Source organism: Tamandua tetradactyla, chromosome 20, assembly GCF_023851605.1.
Source record: "Tamandua tetradactyla isolate mTamTet1 chromosome 20, mTamTet1.pri, whole genome shotgun sequence".
Classification (NCBI taxonomy): domain Eukaryota; kingdom Metazoa; phylum Chordata; class Mammalia; order Pilosa; family Myrmecophagidae; genus Tamandua; species Tamandua tetradactyla.
This window is the reverse complement of record NC_135346.1, coordinates 42,056,350-42,080,434: the sequence shown is the minus strand read 5'-3', so window position 1 is coordinate 42,080,434 and position 24,085 is coordinate 42,056,350. Positions and strand designations below refer to the sequence as shown.

The 24,085-nt window shown below is 39.5% G+C and overlaps 1 protein-coding gene across 1 annotated transcript in view; it reads left to right on the top strand.

Annotated features, from left to right (window-relative positions):
• Window positions 1–24,085, top strand: part of ATP10B (ATPase phospholipid transporting 10B (putative)) — a 304,465-nt gene that overhangs the window by 73,138 nt on the left and 207,242 nt on the right. The gene's annotated exons all lie outside the window — the stretch shown is intronic.

Genomic DNA, 24,085 nt, shown 5'->3' with positions numbered 1-24,085 from the left:
ATTCTCCCAGTGCTGAATTAAAACATGCTTACCATATACAAGCATCTGTGGAGGCTAGAGAAATGGAGGTATGTTCCCTTATTCCCTAGGAATTTAAAATCTTTATTGAGGAGTCATAAATTTACAAGGTTTGGGGGTCATCCAAAGTTCTGTTGCCCAATGGTTTTGAAATGGTTTGCATTCCACTCGCAGGGATATCAGCAGCCAGAACCAAACTTGAAGAATGAGCCCTACAAAAATTACAAATTGCATTTAAAAAACAAAATGACAAACAAGTTTGTCTTTGCCATATATGCATATTGGTCTTACTGGTTTATTTCCACTGTGATAAAAAATCTAGGAAACCAGAAATGTACCAATTCAATCAAATACCAGTTCTGACTATCCCAAAGGGTAATCAGGAACACTAAGGAGGACCATGTTCTTTTGGCAAATTTGCAAAGCATTTTAAAAAAAGCCATTATGTAAAAGCCAAACACAAATACCATAAGCCAACACCCAATTGACTTAAGTAGACATTCTCCAAATATAGTGTATACAATAGCGGCTTGACAGACAGGAATTTGGAATCAGTAAGGTGAAAAGACTCTTTGGTTGAAAATGGTGCAACATTTAGCCTCACAATACTGTGCATGCCTCAACCTGTCCTTCATCCTTACCTTCTGAGGAGAGAAATAAACTATATTCAAGCCAGTGGGTTGAGATCCAAAGGTACCACATAAGCTTTTTTCTGGAGGAGGTAGGAAAATCCTAGAGAACAACATGCTCTCTAAAACCCTGGGCAGCAGAGAGAGCTGATCATAAGTGCCTCTTGTCATTTCTACTTGTCATTTTCCACTCCCCATCCCCTTGCATGTAACTAAAAAGCAAAAGCTTTACATCCTCCCAACAAGAAGCCCCACAAAATATCAATCTCAACTTTCTCTTCAGCAAGCACAGTGCTTTTCTGAGCTACTGCTTCCTGGAATATGAAGTGACAACCCAACTCTACAATCTTCTCCCCCCTCTCCAATCTCAAATTATTTTTCTTGCTACATCTTAATCCAAGGTGTGAGAAACAGACTTTCACAGAATGAAAAATTTTGCTGAGAAATTATCTCTCTTTAAACTCTACAATGTTCCTTTGAACAAACTTTCACTGAGCATGCATTCAGAGGGCCTTCTGTATCTCAGCTGCCACTTGCTTTTTGGTGAAAGTCTTGATTCTCGGTTCCTAGCGAACACACGAAATAGGCTCCTGTGAACCTGTAAGGGCCTAGGAAGGTGGAGGTGATGACTGAGGTGGCCACAAACTTCTGGTCAAGGGGTGCACTGAGATGCATGCAGACTAAGTTTGTTCTGCCCATTAACTTTAAGGAGAAGAATTGGTGCTCTGAGGTCATACAAATCTTAGCCCTCAAGGAAAGATTCTATCATGAAAACAAGCCCATGCTAGCACTAGAAAACATGTGGGAAAAAACTTTACAAAATATATTCCACAACAAATATAACCAAAGAACTTCTCTGCCTGATAAGAACTTAACTGTGCATGTCTGAAAGTGCATCATAAATTGGGAATGTGCATCATCCCCTGAGCTCCCTAAGATTTTATTCCATTAACTCCTAAGTGTGACTCACTCTATGACCCCTCTTTCTCTCTACTTTTTTGAGTTTCATCTATGTTTATCTCCACCATTAACATTTCATAAAGAATGTTGTCCTGAAAAGGCAATGTCCTTTTGTAGAGTACCATCACAAAAAATTAAAATTAACATTTATTAGTTTCTGCCATAGCTGACCCAAGATTGAATTTGGCCACCCAGGAAAGCATGCCCATTATCCATCCTCTCCTTGAAAAGATGGAAGTAAAGAAGGTCTCTGTCCAGAGAAAAGACTGGCTCTTCCTCTGCCCTGGGAACATTTCCCCACCTTCTGGAACAATCCTGCTTGTATTAAGAAGAGTACCACCCACACTACAGCTTTTAGAAGAACCGTTGATTTTATCACCATTTTAAATTTCAGTTGTCCATCTGGTGCGCTTCATTGTATGATAACAATCAAGTATGGTAAAAGCCACTATAGCCAAGAAAGCTCACGGCATGCATAGATCTATCACAAAGTTTTTCCATAGTATTGAGGCATTACTCTAAAGTATTTGAATTGTACTTTAACCACTTTATATGGAAACTATTGCAAATGTGTTTTTAAATCTTTTTTTTAATTTCAAAGCACATCTTCTCACTGTCAAAATGTAAATGACACAAAAGTCACAAAAAGTTAAAATCTAGTTCTTTTTTAATAGCTTTTGCTTCTCAGCTAAAATATCTCCACCTGTTTGTGCATTGTCCACTTCCCCCCACTAGATTCTTCATTTATCATCATTATTTTAAATTTATTTAAATTTTTTGTCTCCCAATTCCAACATTTGGTTTACTTCTGTTGAGTAACATCTTTCTTTTGGTTATGAATCACATTTTTCTTGCTTCTTCACTTGTCTCATAATTTTTGGTTGTATGCTGGACATTGTTTATAAAAAGACCTATAGAGTGAAATAAATATTAATGCCTTGAAAAGAGCATATCTCTTCTTCTTCAGACTGCTGGTGAGGGAAGTGAAACGATTTAATCATCTGTTCTGTAATTGAGCTAGATCTGGAATTTGTTTCAGCTCTAGATAGATTCAGTTCACCACTGGTTTCAAATTTTTGAGGCAGGATCAGAACTTTCCCTTCATCAGGGCTTGCATTCTGATCACTAGTGAGACTCTGGAGATCCCTCTAGTGTCTACAGCCCAGGTACAAGCTTTCCAAAATGTAGGAAATCTGTCTCTCCTCTTTATAGCCCAGCCATCAGCTTTGGAAGATAATTGAGATTTCTCTTTATTTGCCAGCACCACACATTTTTTGCTTGTGTGTATGTGTGTGTGTGTGTGCCTTGTGAACTCTTTCCACCCTTCTGCCCTTCCACCAGCTTTCAGAAGACTGATCCCTTACATTTGATGAAAGGTCTGTGCTCTTCAGAAGAATTCTTTCTCAGATTTGACATATGATTTTGTGTACCTTGTAAAGACACTATGGGAAAGAGTTGGCAGGTGGCTTCAGACTTGCTTTGATTTGTATGTACTCAGGATTCTAATTTGTCATGCCAATCCACAAGAGGCCATGAAAATATTTTTTCAAATTAAACTTGCATTTCCTTATTCCACCTATAGCAGGTTTGTTCCTTCTTTTACCATGTCTTCATAAACGAAGGCAGCTATAACATTCTTCTTCCCAAAAATATTTCATCCCTTTCTGTTTATTTCACTTAGCTCTCTTTGTTTCCTCAGTTCATCAATGAGCTTTCTAAAAATATGATTTTTGGCTTATCTAGCTTTAGCTTTGTAGTATTGTCTTGGGAGAGAAAAATTCTTTGATAACACTCACATTCTAACCACAAACAGAAGTCATACAGAAAATTTTGAAAGCCTTGTTTCTTGTACTCCAGATGCATCCATATGTACACACACTCACACACATATGCATGCACACATGTGCACACATTCATTCACACTTATCTATCATCATCTACTTGCATCCTCTGTTACAATTTGCATTTTTTTCTTGATGTATTTAGTACATTTCTTGTTAGTACATTTGATCATTCTCTTTCTTATGAACACTTTTATAGCATCCTACTGTATTGACTGAACCACCATCTCTCCAAGCAATTTCTTACTGATGGACATTTAGTAATTAAGCACTTCAATTTTATAAATAACATAACCATGTACAATATTATAAATGCAGAGTGTTATTATTATTTTTAAGGTTGAATTCCTAAAAGTAACATAGCTGGTTTGAAGGTGTTTGCTTCTTTTGACAGATGACATTAAATGCAACCTAATTGTTTCATTTCTCTCTATGATATCATCGTGATTATTATCAGTATACTTCTGGGATTTCCATAATGGTGTTTTTGGCATGTGTTGGGTTGTTTGATCTCTTGCATAAAGGTCTGAGACCAGAGTAACCCACAGTAGGTTGTATGGAGCTAGTTTTATGAATGCTCCATTAAAAGGGGTTCTATAATCAAGAAAGATTGGAAGGCCCAGGATACAGTATCTACTCACCCTTCTTTCTTTGATATTTGGAATGTACTTTTAACATAGCAAAGGGTCTGTGAAATCATGCAGAAGAGTGATCTAGTTAACTTTGTTTAATGTGTTTTCCACACATATTTTGTCAAAGAACTCTTTCTTTGCCTATTACCTGTAGACATTCTTCAGAAAGAACTCACTTTGGAAAATGCTACTCTAAACAATTTTGTTCTTTAAAAAGAATAAGTTTAAATGTTCGTATTTCTTCTATCTTTTTCCATTTGATATTTTAGTGCTGTGCACAGTGGCTTGCCCTTTTCTTCTGATCTGTTCTTCCAGAAAGACTTTTTGCCTAGAACTGGGGGACGTCCATGCTTGTTAGAATTGTTGCAGACTAGAAATAAGCAGACGTTTAGGAAGGGCCTGAAGAGCTGTTGCATGAGTTAATAATGAGAGCTCCTAGTGACTGAACTTGATTGGACCTATTTGGGCTTCTCATAATCCATCTTTCCTTATTTCAAGATTCTCATCTGTATCTTTCCATGAGTGAAGTGTGATGTATTTGATTGTCTCCTGAAGTCATGATTTAGGGATTTCACTTGCTTATTTAAAGCTTAGGCAGGAGAAATGCTCCTATGAGAAAAGGAAAAGTAGGAAAGTTCAATAATCTTATTCATCATAAGGTATTAGAAGGGAGCTGGGAAGTTATGCAACGTAGGTAGAGCTACGTTGATTGAGAACTTATTACATGCCAGCCACTGAGATGAGAAGTTTACCTGAATGATCTCATTTACCTCACTCAACAACAGATTAAAAAGATACTATTATTTTCTATACTACATAACAGTATATATTTATAAAATATTATATACTATTTTATATACTATATCTCCACTGAACAGGCAAAGTATCCAGGGTCCAATGAAGCTATGTTTAAAGTCACATAGCAAATGAAAAAATAAGTTGCAGAGCTGAGACTTAAAACTGTCGGTTCAATTTCAAAGAAGGAAAGGAAGAATGAGAAAGTGAGGAGAGAGAAAAGGAGGAAGATAAAGGGAAAGACAGAGAAAGAAAAAGAGGGAGAGAGAAAGAGAATAAAAAAATAACCAAATCTGTTATTCTGATATTGCAGATTGACTAGATTCAGAGGTTGATAGCCAGGCTAAACTGGGGTAGAATTTCCACTTCTCAGTCTTCGCTCTAGATTCCACTCTGCTTGCTGGCCTTAGCTTCCATTAACATCAGTCGAGAACCTTTAATAGAAATCTGTATATCAGATAAAGTGACTATAGATCCTCTCTGAGCCGATAAACCAACCTTATCCCAGAGAGTTACATATACAGAAATTTGGCTCATTTCCTAATGAATTGGAATGACATGAAGTCAACAGTGTTTTCTCTGCAGAATTTCAATTACTACAAGTACAAAGAAAGGCTTAGACTAATCTGTGCAAGAAGCACACTTGAGAAAGCAAAGCACAGGTTATCAAAGCTAAAAAAATAAAACCTAAGCCTATTTGATCTGGAGTCATGATTACAATTTGTCACATGTAGAAAACATACATTTATTCAGCAAACGTGTTGAACGCTTCACTTCCAAAGCAGCATGCTGATTGTCACACCTATACAAACACACAGTGACTGGAAAAAAATTAAGGAGTGAATTGCTTGAGTGCATTTAGCAGATTATAAAAAATATGTGTTGCTAACCTGTGACATAGGAAGAATCACCAACAGGAAATAATTTAACGACATTGATGAGATGAATTTTATATTGGAAATATTTCATTCATCCAACACATATTTGCTGAGCAACTATTATATTCCAGACATGTGCTAGGTCCTGGGAATATGGGCAATATATAAGAGACTCTGACCTGAAGGGGCTTGTAGTTAAGTGAGGAAAAGAAACATAAAAAGGATAATTTCCACAGGGTTTATTAAGGGATATAATAGCAGCATAAACAAAATGATGAAGAAATATACTAGAGAACTGGTTAAACTTTATGAAAATTCTGCAAATTAGTTGGCCCCAAATATCATATGATACTTAACCTCTAGAAATGTTAGAAAAGATTTTGGGGGCACCCGGGCTCATGCTTTATTTTGCTAAGAAGGAGACCAGGCACAGGAAGTTAACGCAACTTAACCAAAGCTGGCAAGTAACCAAAGTGGCAAAAAGGGGAACTAAGAAAATCCCTGGCACCTAAGCTAGTGCCCTTTCATAGTAAGTACTTGAGAACGCTTTGTGCACTGATTTTCCCCTCTCAAGCCTCTTATGCTGGGATAAACACTTGTGCATGTGCCCACGTGCCTGCCAGAAGCAAAGAAAAATGCAAACGGTTGGAAATAAACATTTTATTACAAATGTGACAGGGGTATTTTTTGTGTGAACTATTTTCCTTTAGAACCACCTGCAAAAAAAAAAATGTGGAACTGCTAGTATTTACAAAAAACCTGTTTACATATCCCCTTTTTTGACATAACAGAAACACAAACAGTTATTCTATTTTTGCAATGTCACTACGTTGAGGTTTATGAAAGCCTCTCATGTATGTTGTATATAGCTTTAGGCCACTAGGAGCTACAATCTTTTCCTGGAATTAGTTTAACATCCTTAATTAGTTATAAAATAATGAAAACTAGAACACCAATACCAAGCTGCTGCTATTCAGGGTGAAACCCCTTTCCATTTTATTCATGAGACTACCAAGATATAGAACCAAGAAAGTTTTCTAGAAACTGGATGGGTCTTAAACATGTTCATTTGTTTCAGCCCCAATTTTTCTCTTCTTAGAATTTACCTAAAGGAGGTTACACAGAAGAAGGAAAAGCATTCATCATATGAATATAATTAAAACAGAATTGGTCATAGTAGCACAAATTAAGCAAAAACCTTAAATATAAACCAGTGGAGACAAACTAGTTAAATCAGATCAATTTTTTTTAATTATGAAGTCATTAAATAATAGCTACATAAAAAATTGCTAAACATATTGTTTCTATTTCTGATAATGTGATGAATTAGATAAACTAAATATCTTATAAGAAAATTTGCCTAGGTACTCTGAAAGTCACCTAGAAATGAAAATATAACAAACAACCTTGCAATTTTTAGCTAAGTGCCCAGGAAAATTAAGACAATTTCAAGGGGTCAAAACCAAAAGAGGAACAGAAAAAAGAGAGCAATTTTGAGTCTTCCTATTCTCAGTGCATAAGGTGAGTGTTGGGAATGGCTGGTCCCCATAACAGAAGGGCATGGTTTTACGATACCTGCTAGTATACAGAAGTCAAGATCTTGGGCCTCAGCTGTTTGAGGAATTTTAAATTGTCACCTATATAAAATGAGAGCCTTTGAAGGACCACAACTTCAGTGCAAGAGTAGAATTGAAAAGAAAAATCTCATCAGCAGCGGGGCACTAGAGGCTTACGTATCATGTCTTGAGCTCAAGGAAAGATATGAAGAAGACTCCCTCGAAAATGTATGTGTCTGTCTTCATTAGTGTTTGGAGTTTGATTTCTTTACCATCCACTTGGTAGAGGAATAATTAAGCTGTAAAATGGTGTGGGGAATTTCTGCTTCTGGCCAGTGGAGTAATTGCAACTAGACTTGCCTTCCCACCATGAAAGACTGGAAAAATAGTCAAATGAAACAGCTATTTTAAAACATTGAACAAATGGCAGTGTAGGGCTATTATCCCTGAGAGAAAGGAAACAAAAATAGTTTTCTGCTATAAGCACTTTGCAGATCCTGGTGCATGGAAGGAGAAGCCTTCCATGGTGCATGGTGCATGGAAGGAGTACCCCATGATTTGAGAAGACAGAGATAGCAGTTCCAGAAGACAAATGGAACTTTATGGTGCAGGATGCTAGAGAGGTCAGAGCTACGCAGAGAAAGAGCTCCACAGAATCGTACGGGGTCCTTTTGAGTCTGTTACTAAAAACTAAGCTGGACATATGCAGGAGAAACTCCATGAGACCAGCCAAAGGAAATCTGAGAACTGAAGCAGCACATTGGCAGAGCTCACCCAAGGCTGGGGAATATCTGAGTTCTGATAAGGCAAAACGGAGAATACTCGCTGACACTAAGGGCACTCAGTAACAACCCTTAAAGAATCACACCTTAGTGGCTGGGCTAAATTAGTCCAAGAGGAAGTTACTTTAGACCAACTCTAAAGAATCTTCAAAAGATGAATATGATCTACAAATAATTTAACTGACTCATGGAACAAAGTCCAACACTCTTGAAAAAAAGCAAAAAAATCAGATACTCACAAAGCAAAATTCACAATGTCCACAATCAAATCAAATACTACTAGACTTGCAATAACACAGGAAAATGTGAACCATAGCAAGGAGAAAAATTAGTCAACAGATATGTTATAAATGATAAAAATGATGAAATTAACCAACAAGAGCCTTAAAAGAACTGTGATAAATATTCTCAGTGCTTTTAAGGAAAACATAGACATAGAGGGAAGAGAAAATAGAAAATACAAAGAAGAGCCAAACAGAACTTCTGGAGCTGAAAAATATATTATATTTAAACAAAAAAATCACTAGACTGAATTAATATCAGATTAGATATTGCAAAAGAAAAGAGCCTGTTCTTAAAAACAAAGCAGAAAAAAATCTATCCAAACTAAAGCAAAGAAAAAGACAAAAGGAAGAAGTAAATCAAGACTCTGACCTGTGGGACAATAAGAAGTCAACTATGTGTAATTAGCATTCTAGAATGGGGAGTGGACAGAAAACATTTTTGAAGTAAGAATGGATGAACATTTTCAAAACTGATAAAAACTATAAATTGCAAATCCCCAAAACTCAAAAACCCCAGGTATGGTAAACATAAGGGAAAGCAAACCACAGTACATTATGATTAAATTGCTAAACAGCAATGATTTTTTTTAAAAAAATCTTAAAAGCAAGTAGAGAGAAAAAAGACAAACTACCTAGAGACAGGTTTCTGGGTCTGGAGATTGTGGATTAGTCCCAGGGGGTCGTTCTAGGTGGATGTGACCCAGTCAGCATAGTGACCCAGAACGCCCGTTTGTGCTTGCCAAATCTCTGATCAGTAGCATTTTGGACTGCTCTGGCTCAATGTCCAAAATGAGCTGAATAATGGCCCCCAAACATATACAGGTCCTAATCCCTGGGAAGCATGGATGTTACTTTATGTGGTAATAAGGACTTTGCAGATGTAATTAAAACATGTTGGATCATTCAGGTGGGCCCTAACTGTGATCACAAGTGCCCTTATAAGAGTGAGGCAGAAGAGAGAATTGAAGGAAGAACACAGGAGGCAATATGATGATAGGAGAGAGAGTTCTGAAGACGCTACACTTCTGGCATTGAAAACAGAGAAAGGGACCATGGGAAAAGGAATTCAGCTCTGGAAGCTGGGAGAGGCAAGGAATGAATTTTCCCCTGGAGGGAGTGCATAAATCATGCCGATAACTTGGTTTCAACCCAGTGAAACTGATTTGGGACTTCTGGCCTCCAGAACTGTAAGAGAATAAATTTGTGTCACTTGAAGAAGCCATTAAATTTGTGGTAATATGTTACAGCAGCCACAGGAAACTAATAAACTTTGGATTAAAATACACCTTGGATTAGGTTTTAAACAAGACCTCAATGAAAAGAACAGAGAGGAAAAGATTGACAAATTTCTATATTAAAATCAGAAACTTTTGTATAAGAAAAAGCATCTTAAAAGTTAAAAAGCAAGTCACAGACTGGGAAAAAATTATTTGCAATTCATAAAACCAACCAAGCCTTCTGATCTAGAGTTAATTAAGAACACTTGTAAATCAACAACAAAAAAAAGCAAACCCATAGATAGGAAGGCAAATTTTCAAGGCACTGTGGTGACATTTAATTTATAATAGGGAAGGAAACAGACAGTGTCCTTGCCCATAGGATGCTCACAAAGCCTAGCAAAGAGAACAAGAAGCAATAAACAGGTAAAGAAATAAATATTTAATGTCAAATGGAATACATTTCTTTCAAGATAAATGAGGTGATATATTAGAAAATAATGGAGGCTCTGCCAAGGTAAAATGGGCAGGGAGAAACTGCCTGAAAATCCCTCCGACAAGCTGACATTGGTGTACCCGAAGGATTCAGGTGGGTCTGGAAGTTGTGGCAGACCATCCCAGAAAAAGGGAACAGTGAGGCCAATGGGGCTAAGCCAGGGAAAAGCTGCTTCACACCTGATTAAAAGGGAACATGATCAGGGAAAAAACTGATGATCCAGTATAGGTTTTTAGGTCTTTTAAAGGATGCATGATGGTGAAAAACTCCGAACAGCCAAGGTCAAGTTGTGCTCATAGGTTTGGGAGTCACAAAAGCCATGCTCACCATATAAGGCCCCCCGAAAACTCTCAGACAGGAATAACTTCATGCTCAAGATATTGCACTTTTAGGGAATATGCTAAAATCACCATTTCCAGGGTGATAGAATAGTTATGATCGCAGATTCATTAGAAAGGCTCCAAACCTCAATCTTCCTTCCAATGTTCTCTTTACTGCATGTCTGATAAGGTACCTTCAGTGCCTGTTTGAATATTCTGTGTAGCAAATGAGCTCACAACCACATAGCCATTCTGTTTCTCACCTCTAACTTTAAAAAGTCCATGCATTTATAAACATAAATGTATATTGTATTTCTGTAACACAATGGGAGGAAGTATACCCACACTTCTGCTACTTACTTTTTTCTCTTGGAATTTCCACATCAATGACTAAAGAATCACTTGTTCCTTTTTTAACAGTTATATGTATAGTTTTCTACTGTAATTCTTATTTTTGCCAGATTCTGCCTTTAACTGGGTTGAACTCTGCATCTCTGGAACCCGATTTTTCTCTTCTTTTATTTGGAATCCTTGAAAATGGTACCAATCCCATTTGCACTCTACTGAATCCTCCTACATGGAGTAAGGAAAATAATTTCACTATACCAACTAGAGTGTGGCAAAGTGCCCTGTTGCCATTAACACTTGCAGAAGACATGGTTACTTCTTGGCAGTATATCATATTGGTTAAGAATACAGATTGCTCATGTTCAAATCTGGACTCTCCCACTTATTTCTAAGTGACCTTGGGAAAGTTTCTCAAGCTCTCCTCAATGTCTTCAACTGCAAAATGGGATAATAATAATAATATCTGTTCTTATAGGGTGTTTGGGAGGATTAAAGCTCATGCCAATCAAATGCCTAGCACGTGGTAACTGTTTTTGTTGTTGTTGTTATCCGCTATCTTACGTAGAGAGATCAACCCTCCAAGACCTCTTGGACAATGTTCTAAGAGAAAGAAAATCAGCAGTAAAGAGAAAACCCCTACTTTCAGCTTGTATCTCTCTCTTTTGCAGTGAGAGGGGCAGGCGTCAAGCTATAGGATGACCCCCTCAAAGAAATTCAAATGTGAGTCTGGACGATAATTTTGTGTGCATTTACTCTTATTAAGGAAGATGGCAGTGCCTGGTTACCCTCCAAAACTCTACCCAACAGCTTGTTTTCAGATCCTGACTAGCTGCAAGGGCAGGTGGCCTGGGTCTGCCTCTGGGGGATCTAATTTGACTTACAGTCATTTTCACACAGGATCCCTACATCCCAAATCTGGGGTCATCTGCTTACAGACACACACAGGTGGGGAACATGGAAGAGACGCAAGAACCTCTGAGGCATTCAGGGCCACAGCAAACACTAGGTAGATGCTCATAAGTGCCTTATAATTCATTGTTCCTGGGGCTTGGCAGGCAGTGAGACAGGTTTCTGGGCTTGTCTCAGGAGCCATTCTAGGTGGGTGTGACCCAGTTAGGATAGCTGCCTGGAAATGCCCACGTGGGCTTGCCAAACCTGCAGTCAACAGCATCATGGGTAGCTCTGGTTCATCTGAAATGAGCAGGCAGCTTGAAACCTCAGTGATGATCTAAATGATTTCTTCAAGATACACTTAATTCAGAATTAATAAGACCATTAAATTTAACAAGGTGCTGCTAAATGCCAATTGATTGTCCAATACGAATATGCTGAGTTGCTGCCAGGTAGGAGCTGCACATTAGTATTAATTACTGCTAAATTATTTTAATCATCAGCATCTAAATTACAATATTTCTTATTAAATCAAAATGCTTGTGTGGAATCTTAACTATACTATAAAAGCCCTTGTTTCTCCAAAGAAGGAGAATAAAATCTAATGTGTATAATATGTGGGCAGATATAATGTGTCAGGTACTATTCTAAACACTTTACGAATAAGGCAGTTAATCCCCAAACACTTCTATGATATAATCCTATTTTTATCTCTTTTTTTTGTTTTTGTTTTTGTTTTGTTTTGTTTTGTTTTGTTTTGCTTAAATGAGAGAGCTCAATGCAGCACAGCTATCTCTCTTTTATATATAAAAAACTGAGGCATAGGCTAGACTGTGACCTCTAAAATTAAATAACTAATTTATTTAATTTATTAAGTGATGGAACCAAGATTTGAACCTAAACACTGTGACTCTAGAGCTTGCATGGTTAACTGTTGATCTTATTGCCTCTCAGATGATCGCAGACTTGGAATTGTCTAGTTTCCAAATTTTAGTCTAACACTGAAGGAACGTGGGACTTTGGATCCAAAGAAACCTGTATCAGATTCCTGGCTCATCAATTATGCGCTATGTGATTGTAGATAGTCCGCATTGGAAAATGTCAGTACTAATGCATGTTCATGTGATAAGATGACGTACAGAGAACACCTGGCCCAGGGACAGGCATGTAGTATAAAGTCAAGTTCATTTATTGGACAAATATTTATGGGGCCCCTTCTATGCACCATGTTTGGGACCAAATGATGAGTTAAACTAGTCCAACAGAGACACAGACCATGCTCTTAGCACCCAAATGAGTCTATAATTGTGACTGGACTAGCCCTGGGAAGGAAAGTTATTCTACTACGAGACTGTAGAAAGAGAAGCTTTGACCAAGACAAAAAAGAATTCCCTGAGGTGGCGATGAGCACACATAGCCCTCTTCCCTTATAGAGTGGCCAGTTAGCCAAACAGCTCTGCCTGTTGCTGTGCATGGGTGAGTATTGGACAATTGGACTTCGCTGTGCATTTGAACTCACAAGGTCATCAGGAAAAGGTAGATTGTTTCAGGGACTGGTGTCATATATTTTTTCTCTGCCTCCCTGTGAATCCTATAGGATCTGTGTTGAAGAAATCTTGGTGGCAACCTGCGCTAGCACAGTCTCTGACACACAAGAGGGGCTTAGTAAATATATGCTAAATAAATGAAGAACAAATAGGGAACATGGGGGAAAATTTTTGTCATTTGTATAGGACCTCAAATTATCTAGAGTTCTTTTTATCTATATCATTAAAGGAAAATTTCGTGGTTGGATTGTCAGGTTTAAAATATTCTTCTACCTACAAACTGTGTAAGCCATGTTACTTGAAATAAATGACTTCTTACTATGACAGAGTTTACTCCTTTTAAAAATGGGCTATATAGAGGATTAAATCAGATAATCTTTACAGCACTTAGCACAGTTTCTGTACATGGTAGACACTCAAAGGTTAATTGGGGAGTGGTCAATGGCAGGTATTGGTAGGGCTGCTTAATCCATAAAATACACCCAAGATGTGTGCCCATTGCATCCTTCCTTTGCAGAAAAGGAAAATCTGAGTCTCAGATGTCTAAGATTGTACACCTTGTCAAACCCGGGTTGGCTGGTTCCAAACTCACCACACCAAGTAAACCATCAGAGCTTTGAGCAGAAACAGGCCATGGGGAAAGCATTAAGGGAAAAGCTACTGAGGGAGCCTGTGCAGGAGAGTGAGACCAGCTAGTAAAATAACTCCTGCCTTCTGAGCAAGCAGCTGAGCACACCTTATGTTGGCCCTCAATTGTTTCCACTCTTCCCTTTTTCTGAAATGAGGATGGCATGTCTGTATGTGTGTGTGCACAAAGTTGTGGGAACTGATTCCTCTCCCTTGAACTCAGAAGAGAAGGACCAAGAAGCCAGACAAAAGCATCCTCCTCTCCACTCTAGGCTTGGCTCCTGCCACAATGGCAGGGCTGCCATTCTTAAACCAAGCCACCCTCTAACATGCACTGACAGCATTCAGGAGGCTACAGCCAGGAGAACAGAGATACTGAGGGAAGTGCTTTACACAGTGTGTTTTTGAAAGCGACTTCAGAGAAGAGCAGGGCTCTCTGTGTGATCTTGACAGAGCCCCTTGCCCTGTGTTCTGGATTTGTTTAGTTTACGGCTTCTTAACCTCACTGCTATTTATTGTGGAGGGCTGTTCTATGCACTCATTGTAAGATATTAATAATATCCCTGGCTTCTTCCCCATTTTATACTAGTAACATCTTCCTCCCAAACTGGGACAACCAAAAGTATCTCCAGACATTGCCAAATGTCCTCTGTGGGGCAAAATTATCCACAGTTAAAAACCATCAATATAGGTTGACTTGAAAACAGAGCAAGGCCATAGGTTAGGCATAATTTGTACTTTCATTTAGGGGAAGAACCACACATCTGTGGCCTAACATCATCAGAAGAAAAAGCTTTGCACTACTAGGCTAGATATTTTGTCTTTGCAAATTGAAGCAAATCAGGAAGCACTTGGCTCATCCTCATGCCTAGTACAGAAGGAGGCGGTCATGAGGTGCTCATCATCCAATGTATTTTAGGCTTTCTAAAATCCATGTATATTTTTAGGAAATAGTTTCTCAGCACCTGATGTGAGGTGGTGTGAACCACGTCCAGAGAGGTGAGTTGAAGGAAAAGTTATTGCAGAAATCCCTTCCATGCCTCAACCACCGCCTCTTGGAGCATGACAGTAAATCAATGGAAACTCTGAAGGGCTGGAAAATATTCGTCTTGGCTATTATGTTTGTCTGTATCCAACGAATATTGTCTTGGGCACATCTGTGCTAAGCACGTTGTAGACAAGGTTGAAAGTAATAAGATGAAGAAGGCATCATTCCCAACTCCAAAGCTTCCGATATATTTGAAAGGCCCATTCAGACTATATATCTTTTAACCAAATTCAGGTCCTGAAATTTGCACCCAGATTTGAACCCTGCTGATTAGCTGGTGAACTTGGATGCATGCTGTCAGAGCTCAGAGAGGGGAGTGTTTGGTCTCATCCTAAGTATTTATTTGCGTTAGAACATCAGTCTTCCTTGCCTGGGTTCCTGGTGTGGGGAAATGCGAGTTCAGAACATCAGAATATTCATTCTTTAATTCAACACATGTTTACCAAGCAGTACTATATTCATTTACTATGCTACTTCTAATATGAGATGGTGAACAAATCATATACAATATATTCGTTAATGAGGTTGACCATCTTTCTTAGTTTCCTAGGGCTGCTGTAGCAAAGTATCACAGAAATACGTTTCAAAGTTCTGGAAGCTAGAAGTCTAAAACAAGATGTTGACAGGGCCATCTCTCTGTGAAATCCATATGGGAGAATTCTTCCTCACTTCTTCTAGCTTCTGGTACTTGCGAGTAATCCTTCACATCCCTTGGCTTCTAGTTGCATAGCTCCAACCTCTACCTTCACATACCCTTCGTCCCTGTGTCTAAATTTCCCTCTTCTTATAAGGAGACCAGGCATACTGGGTTAGGGCCTACCCTAGTCCAATTTGGCTCCATGTTAACTAATTATATCTTCAAAGACCCTATGTCTAAAAGGCTCACATTCATAGGACCAGGGACTAGGACTTGAACATGTCTTTTGGGAGAACATAGTTTAACCCACAACACCATCTAAAGGGGAAGATAGATATTAGGGCCAAATCTCACAAAATAAATATGTAATCACCATTAGTGATAAGAACTACAAAGAAAAAGAACAGGTATCACCCTGCCCCTCAGTGTTGCTGTTCCCATGAAAGACTGTGGGATATGAGCATAAGCAGAGCCACTGCAGGATCAAAGAGACAAAGTGAAATGTTAAGTCACAGAGATAGCCTGGATCCACATTTCTATAAGGAAAGCAGCATCATTTTAGCTCCTGGTGGGATTTGTGGCAATGGAAGCTACACGGGTAGGGTCTCAGAGTTCACAAAAAGGACCTTGGTGTCTTGTGGGGAGGTGGAAGGCGTGCCACCACCGATGGATTCTTGGGCCACAGAACTCAATGAGAATGCCAGAGTTGCAGAATTTTATGTGAAACTCCCTCAACAGCACATGAATGTAACTGATCAGGTGTTATTGACCACGTGAGAGCTGACCAAGGTTTCACAACATGTAGGTGGAACCAAGAGCCTGTAAACTCTGCATTACAGGTACATTTGATAAGAACCAAAAGAAAGTCCCCAAGTAGTAAGAGTTCCAGTTGAGAGGGAAGTTTCAAAGCTTCCTGGAACAGGTAAACCTTTACCTGAGCCTTGTATGAATGTTTTAAAATTGTGTCCTAAACTGATGTCATCATTCTCAAATGATATCTTGGAAATACTTTCAGACCAAGCAGCTATTGAGAATCAAAGGTGTGAACACAATTGGGGAAATGAAGAAACCAGTTATATTAGGGGTCAAATCAAATATGAATAGAGACTATTAAGCAAGATCCAAGATTTTTCTCTGGCAAGAATAAATTGTCTATAATTTATCAGTCCACAAATATTTATCCAGCATCTGCTTTGTACAAAACTCTGTAGAAGAACTATAGATTACAATGCTAACAATGGCTGGCATTAAAAAATCAAATCTCAGCTCCACCACACTCTGGCTGTGTGATCCTGGCTGTGTAAGGTTTCTCAACCTCTCTCCATTTTATTTTTCTCATCTGTAAAATAGAAGTAATAATAGCATCTGTATGTAAAGCACTTAGAAGAATACCTGGCACACAGTAAATGCTATATGATTATTACTTTATTATCATTATAATTTTAACATAATCATTACTATTATGGACCACACTGTATATAGGATTTCATCTACTACTCATAAAAACATATAAGGTAGGCCTTTCATTATAAATTTCCTCTGTTTGAGGAAACCGAGGCCTTGGAGGTTAGGCAGCTAGCCAAAGACACTTAAGTTGCCAAGTTGCAGAGCTAGGATTTAAATCCAGGACTCTAGAGTTCATATTTTCAACCATCACCCTACAATGATAGAATTAAATGGAATAATGTATATGAAGTGCCAGCCACGAACCTGATACCCTATAAATGACAGCTATTGTAATTATCATCTTTATTAATGGTGCCCAAATTCCTTCTTAAATAAAACAATGAATACACAACATTTGAATCAGTACCTAGCACATGGTTAATGACCCAACTCAAAAGCCTTTATTACCATTGGCAAGGAGTCAGGTTCAAATTCTTAGCCAGAAACTGTACATCTTGAATGGATAACTTTAAGTGAACCCATCATTGTAAAGAAGATGAAAATGATTTCCTCCAGGACTCTCAGAAAAATTTGAACTCTAATTACTCCCAGGCTATGTAAAGCTGTGCACCCCAACACTGTCTGTCTTCTGCCCCATTTCCCCATTGGGCCATTCTTTCTCCCTTGCTGTGTGTTTTTTTCCAAGCACCAGATGGCTTGGGGAAAACTCATAGCATACATGAATGAATGGCTTAATCCTGACTGTAATTAGGCACTGGAATCCAGTCATCCACTGATTTTTAGGCACATACAGAAAGTTATATTGAGAATTAAAAGAAACATGCTTTCTGTCCCTTAATTAAGCACTTTTGACAGCAATATCAGCAAAGCAAACATCAGACTTAATTAACAGTGACTTTAGAAAGTGTAATGTTTTTCATTAGTCTGGAGGGGGCCAAAGGGAGGGTAGAGGACATCAGGTATCATCACCATGCGTCAGGGGGAGAAAAAAGGAACTAAATTCAGAATGTATTAGTAAACTCATGTTTGCTCAAAAATAGGAGGAAACCATCTAGAAACCTCAAATGGTTAAAGATGGAGACAGTTAAGGCCCATGCCTAATCTCTCCAAGGGCCACGTTGTGCCTGGTAAGTGGACAGTGCATTGCTGAGGTCACTGTAATTGGCACAGGCTTCTTAGCCTTAGGGAAGCATTTGGACATGTTCTGAGCATGACAATTTTTTTTCATTCATTTGATAAACCTCTTAAAACAAAAATGTGTCTGTTTAACACCCTTTAATGGGTTTCCATTTCACTGATAATGAAGCCCAGGCTTTTCCTGGACCTTTTCTCTGTCCTCGTTCATCCTCTGAGCTTTAACCACAATTGTCTCTGAATACATCAAATTCTTTCCCACCTCTGCCCCTTTGAACTTCCATGTTCTCTGTGTGGAGAAATGTTTCTCCTGGTCCAGATGGTGCCTACTCTCTCTTCAAGTCCTGGTTTAAATGTTACCTCCTCAAAGGAACCATCCTTGCCCACCCTAAGTTTCCTGAACCCATTATCATTTATAACATCTTCATGCTTCTTTTACAATACTTAAAACCATAGTCACACGTACTTTTTTGCTTATTTTCTTAGTTTCATCACTGAACTGTGAGTTTGTTCACCAGGAATTCTCTGATCAGTTTGTTCCCTTCTTCTTTGTTCATGTAACATTTAATAAAGTCCCTACCACACGTTATGAACTAGGTGAATAATTGTTTAGCAAATAAAACAGCTGAGTATTCATAATATGCAAAGTCAAGGGCTGGGTGCTTGGGGGGCATGGAGGTTGTGAAATGATTACGGCCCCCAAAGAACTTCAGCTGGGGGCGAGAACAGAGGTGGACACAGATGAATCAAAGACAGGGTGTGTTACATTCAAGCAGAGAAGGGCTAAAAAGGTGCCCCAGGAGTTATTCAGAGCAGGTAGTTTAGGAAAGCTGGCAGTCTTGGGGTGTACAGGGGCACAGGTGGAGAAAAGGTAATAAAAGGAAGCTGGTATTGACGCAAAAAGTGAATGAGTCACTGTGCATGCAACCATAGGGAACCCCCAGGGCATTTGCTCATCTGTGGACCCGGCTTGGTGGAGCCATGTGGAGTGAGTGTCGGAGCCCAGCTGCTGCAGTGGCAAGGCAATCAGGGGGAAGATGCAGCAGATGGTCCATTCCCAGCCAGGCTCCCTGTGCCCTAGTCCCTGGGGCTCTAGAGGCCACGAAACCGTATGCACCTAATGAGTTCTGACACTCACAGGCAACTCAGATGAAACAGTCACTGCCCACTCTTGGATGCCCCTGGCAGCTGGGGCAGTTTCTCCACTGCAGCCTCCTTTGCTCGCTCCAGTTCCTATTTTAAGAAGAGTGTTTGTTTAAGCTCCTGGTTAAGCTAACTCCTGATGTTCCTGGGGCAAATTGCACTCAATCTGTTTTCTCTGACAGGCAGTGGGCTCTAAGGACCTGCCTTTTCTGCCTTTTCTCCTGGAACTTCTGGACTCCCTTTTGGTCCTCTGAGTGCAGATGGGTGATGCCTGGGTAAAATGTTCACTCTCAAGGTTCTCACTTCTTGTGAAGTTTGCGATAGTTAATGTGGAAGAGAAGGGGATCACTTAGAGTGGAGCCAAGATATAACATGAAGTGCCCTGCAATTTGCCAGCTATAATCAAATATCCTTCTGGAGGAAGGAGATCTTTCTGAGGGGCACATGTAAATGTGAAGCAGGACAACATTATTTAGGGGTCCTGAGGTGTGACAGTGGCTCATGCCCTGATGCATTCATGAAGAATTCACTTAGGAGGCACTAAGTTGGGAGGCTGAAAGAGAAAACACATGAAAAGTGCTTAGCACAATGGCTGCCACATGTGAAACAATTTGTTACTGTCAGTTACTATACTACTATGATTACTACTAGTATTGATTATTTTTGTCTTGCTTGTGCAACGGAAAATCTCCATAGCATCAGGGACACAACTGGGCCCCCTAAAACATTTTTTGAAGATTGACTGAGGAAACTGGGAGAAGGGGTGGGAATGAATAAGAGGGGAAATTCTATATGACTGAAGGTGGCTGGAGGAAAGGCTTGCAGAGAAAGGAACAAGAGAAAAGAAATAGCAGCCACCTGGGGAGTGTAATGTGAACACTAAACTTTTAAAAAGCTGCACCACCCTCTATAGCTCTTCAGAGTATACAATATATGGATTATTAATTCTCTCCAGAAGCTGGTGGAGTTACTAGCTGCGGTGGCATTAGGGACTGGTATCAACAGGGGCTCAGGGATAGGGAAGCCCAGTGACACCCAGGTGAACACTACATTAGTTCCTAGGGCTGCCGTAGCAAATGACCACAATCTGGGTGGCTTTAAGCAACAGGAATTTATTCTCTCACAGTTCTGGAGGCTAGAAATTGAAATATGATAGAGCTGAACTCCCTGCTAGGGCTCTAGGGAGAATCCCTTCTTGCATTTTCCAGCTCCTGGTAGACAGCAGCAGCCCTTGGCTTGTGGCCGTGGCCATCTAATCTCTTCCTCTATGGTCACACTACCTCCTTCTCTTCTGTCTGTGACAAAGCTCCTTTTTCTCTTATTAGGACTCTTGCCATTGGATTTAGGGCCCACTAGGATAATGCAGGATAGTTTCCTCATTTCAAGATCCTTAACTTAATTACAACTGCAAAAACCTTTCTTCCTAATAAGCTAACATTCAGAGATTCTGGCAATTAGGACATGGACATGTCTTTTCCAGAGGCCACCGTTTAACCCATTATTCAACAAGTATTCAACCAAAGTTCAACAAGTGCTCTGGAGGTTAAAGAGTTTAAGTGACTTGCTGAAGTTCTCCCAAACAGCAAACGCAGGAGCCAGGTACAGAATTCAGAGGAACCAAGATGGGCAATGTTTTACCCAAGACAGTGCAATAGATACTAAGCAGAATGAAGACCCCTCACTACATCAGCCTTCAGGAGCTTTCCCTAAAGGCATGAGTAATGTGGGAATTTCCTGTTGTATCTGGAAGATATTTTCATCTGGGATACCTGCAGGACAAGCAAAAGTTTGAGGAAGATTTTTTGCTGTTGAGATATCCTATCTTAGACGCAGCTCAAGAAATGACTTTTTATGAGGATAAAAGAAGATGGTTTGTGAGAAGATAAACAGGACCAGAATGGTTTATGCATCATATAATGGTAAGTAAAAAGGGAGATAATTTCTATGTAATGTGGTCCTCCATCCTCAAAATCAGTGAAAAACATTATCTTTTCGTTCATTCATTTGCTTGTTAATTCTGCAAATACTGAGGACCTCCCCTGTGTCAGGTGGTGTGCTTAGTGCTGGAGAAATAACAATGAGCAGGATGAATATGTACCTTGCACCTACAGAACATAATACAATATTGGGAGACAGACAACAGCGACAACAATAGCAATTTAAAAAATACTATTTTGAAATTTGAAAATTGCTCTGAATGAAATAAACAGTGTGTTGTGAGAAAGATTATTGGTGGTGATGCTTCTTTAGGCAGAGGATTTAGAGAAGGTCTCTGTGAGGAGAAGAAATTTCAGGTGAGAGCTGAAGGAGCCAGCCATGCCAAGAAGCTGGAGAAAGCACTCCATTCTGTACACCAAGGACCTAAGCAGGAGGTCAGCTTGGAATGTTCTTGGAAGAGTCAGAAGGCCAATGCAGCCAGAACTTAGAGCCAGATGGGGAGATGGAGTGGTATGAAATTGCAGAGGTGAAGAAGAGCCACTTTACTTAAGGTCTTGTGGCCCGGGTGGAACAGTACAGATAAAATTCCAAGTATGATGAATATCCATTGAAGTCTTTTAAGTGTGTGTGTGGTGGTGATAGGATGATGTAGTTTGCATTTTCAAGATCTCGTTACAGAAAACAGACCTCGGAGGGTGAGAGTGAAGCAAGGAGAACCTACTGGGAGTCTATAGCACTGGTTCAGGCAGCCAATGGCAGAATTTTGGACCTGGGTGGTGACTGTGCAAATGGAAATGAGAAGAAGAATCTGAAGTACCTTCTGGAAGTGGATCCTACAAGGCTTGATTGATGTGCTAGATGTTGGGCATAAGGAGAAAAAAAAAATAATCAAGAGTGAGAACAAATGGTTAGGAATAGTGCTGTTTACCAAGGTGGGGAAGAACAAGACACAAAAATAATATTGAAGAAGACAAAACCATATTGCAGAGAGTTCTTTATTTTATAAAATAGTTTTATTCACTACCATACAATTTATCCAAAGTATACAATCAATGGCTCTTGGTTTAATCAGAGTTGTGAATTCATCACCACAATCAATTTGAGAACATTCTCATAGCTAAAAAAAAAAAGCCCATACCGCTTGTATCCCCTATGCTGGTTTGAAGCTATAATGTACTACAGAAAAGGCTACCCAATTTTAATTAATTCTTGTGAGTGCAGAACTGCTGTGGTTGGGACCTTTTGATTAGGTTGTTTCAATTGAGATATGACCCCCTCAATTCAAAGCAATTCTTGGTCCTTTACTGGAGTCCTTTAGGATAAAAGGCATAAAAGGGAGAGAACTTAGAGAAACAGAGAAGTCTGGAGAGAGCTTAGAGAGAAAAACCCCAGATATGCTAAGAGAGGACCCACAGAAACCCAGAGAGTAAGCCACTGGAACCAGGGGCTGAAAGCAGTGAACCAGGAGCAAAGGAACAGCAGATGCTGGCCATGTGCCTTGCTAGCTGACAAAGAAACCCCAGATGCCAGTGTCTTTCTTCAGAGAAGAATTGTCCTATTGATGCCTCAGTTGGGACATTTTTGAAGCTACTATGTACTCCAGAAAAGCCATGTCCTTTAATCCTCATTCAATATTGCTGGGTGGGATTGTTTCCATGGAGATTTGACCCACCCAATTGTGTGTGATAATTTTTTATTAGATGGTTTCCATGGAGATTTGTCTCCATCCATTCAAGTGGGGTTGCTTTAAGCTATTTAAGAGCCCTTTAAGAGATAAACATTTTAGAAAAAGCTACAGATCCCAGGCAGCTAGAGACCTTTATAGATGAAGAAGGAAAATGCCCCTGGAGAGCTTCATGAACGGAGAAGCCAGGAGAGAAAACTAGCAGGCTTTGCCATGTGCTCTTCCAGCTGAAAGAGAAACCCTGAACTTCATCGGCCTTTCTTGAGTGAAGGTAACCTCTTGTTGGTGCCTTAAATGAACATTTTCATAGCCTTGCCTTAATTTGGGCATTTTCATGGTCTTAGAACTGTAACATGCAACCCAATAAATTCCCCTTTTTAAAAGCCATTCAGTTTCTGGTATATTGCATTACAGCAGCTTTTGCAAACTAGAATACCATTGTAAAAGCCAACCCATTTCTGGTATATTGCATTCCAGTAGTCTTAGTAAATGGAAACATCCCACCTATAATTAAGACTTAGCATTGGTATAGTACTGTGCTGGTTTGAAAGAGTTATGTATCCCAGAAAAGCCATGTTTTAATCCTGATCTGATCTTGTGGGAGCAGCGATTTCTTTTAATCCTGATTCAATACTGTAGGTTGGAAACCTTTGATTAGATTTTCTCCAGAGAGATGTGATATACCCAATTATGGGTGTGATCTTTTGATTAGAAGGAGATGTGACTTCACCCATTCCAAGTGGGTCTTGATTAGTTTACTGGAATCCTTTAAAAGAGGAAACACTTTGGAGAGAGTCAGAAGCAACAAAGCCAACAGAGAGAGCGAGCCGACAGAAACTTCAGAGCAGAGCCGGCACAGATGCTGACATTTGAAGAACAGAGACACAGATATCTGGAGATGCTTAGAGCCCAGCAGACATTGCCATGAGATGTTAAGCAAGTCAAAACCTGGGGAGAGCCAAAAGAAGCCATGAGATGAAAGCCAGCTCCAGAGAAGCAAAGTGAGGGAGCCCATACAGGAACAAAGGCTGAAAGCAACGGAGCCCAAGAGCAAGGGACTAGCAAGGGACCAGTGTGCCTTCCCAGCTGACAGAGGTGTTCCAGATCCATCAGCCTTCCCGAATTAAGGCATCTGTACCTGGATGCCTTAGTTTGTACATTTCCATAGACTTAGAACCATAAACTTGTAACTTACTAAATTCCTTCACAAAAACCGTTCCATTTCTGGTATATTGCATGCTGGCAGCTTGCAAACTAACACAAGTACCCTTGT